Genomic DNA, 1,520 nt, shown 5'->3' on the forward strand with positions numbered 1-1,520 from the left:
TTGGTTTTCTTCTGCTTCTTGTACCTGGGTCTCTTTAGTCGGTGCTTTTTCGTGTATTCACTACTCATTAACAAATGTAAAATGTATATAGTTTCATGTGGCTTGAATTAATTTGACTGACTGTTGTTACAGTCATTAATCAGCAGTCAATGTCAGCCCAGGTAAAATGCATGTGGAGTACTTTTTTCACTGGTTTTACAGTGGTGGAGGAAGTAATCAGATTTTTAAGTAAAAGTATCAGTAAAACAAGGTAAAAATACCCCATTACAAGTCAAATGTAAACTTTGAATTTATTAATAATGAGTCAGAAGTAAAAGCACAAAGCACAATGTACCAATAGCATCAAAAGTAAAAACGACCTCTGTTACTGATGTATTAATCTTGATTTCATCATCAGTTTGTTGATACAGTGAAGTACTTCACTGTTATAGCTTATCGAGGTCGATCTATTATCCGGTGGTTCCCAAAGGGCCACAAGATAAATCTGAAACGGTTTGAAATGATTAATCTGGTGTTAAAATGAAAACACTCAAAGCTAATTTTAACTTGATGTTTTGTTTGACTTTTCACATTTGCACTTTTGTGTCACAGCATGATGGTTCTGGGTTTGAACCTGACAGATGACCATGCAGGGCCTTTCTATGTGGAGTTTACAAGTTCTCCTTGTGTCTGTGTGGGGGTTTCCCAGGTAATCCACCTTCCTCCCACAGTCCAAAGACAGGCAGTTTACTTTGAGACTGTAATTGTCCTTTGGTGTGAGTCTGAGCGTTCCTTTGTCTCTTTGTGTCATCCCTGTGATATGTGATCTGTCCCTGGTGTAACATGCCTCTGACACAATGTCCGCAAGGATTGGCTCCATGGGTGGAGGCAGGGATGGAGGGATGGACAGAATTGGATCGTTTTAGTTCTTTGTGACTCAAACTGCCATTAATAGTCTCTGTGGTTGAACAGATTGTGACTTGTGACAACTAAAACTTCAGTGGAGTCCAGTGGTGGAAAATGACTCACATTCAAAATGTCAGTGTAAAAAATACTCTGTTACAAGTGAGAGTATCCAAAGCAGAAATACTGAAGAATGGTCCTTATCACAAGCATAAATGTTTTAACAGCATTTTACTGTTGTAGTACGATGGTGCAGTTGCAGCCAACTTCATATTTTATACTGTTGTTCAGTTCAGTCTTTAACAATGAAAAGGTCACTTATGATAATATTTCTGGCTATATTGGGATCAGTGGTGTAACTACGTCCTTAAGTACTGTGATGGAGGGGAATGAAATATCACTGTACTTGCTGCATGTATAACATGTGGTCTAGGATGCTTTGAATTTAAATTAGACCTAGAAATAATGAATTAGATTGCGAACAGACTGGAGTATTCTTACTGTCACCTGTTGATGACTCTGTGTATTTATTCAAGTACTAACTTCGGCTCTGATAATAGTGGATCTGAAATGTATTTGGGGGAAAAAAATAAAGGCAGTGTGGGGAACAGGGTTAAGAAGGGGACCAATAAGTGAGG

This window comes from Hippoglossus hippoglossus, chromosome 1, assembly GCF_009819705.1.
Source record: "Hippoglossus hippoglossus isolate fHipHip1 chromosome 1, fHipHip1.pri, whole genome shotgun sequence".
In the NCBI taxonomy this organism is placed as follows: Eukaryota; Metazoa; Chordata; class Actinopteri; order Pleuronectiformes; family Pleuronectidae; genus Hippoglossus; species Hippoglossus hippoglossus.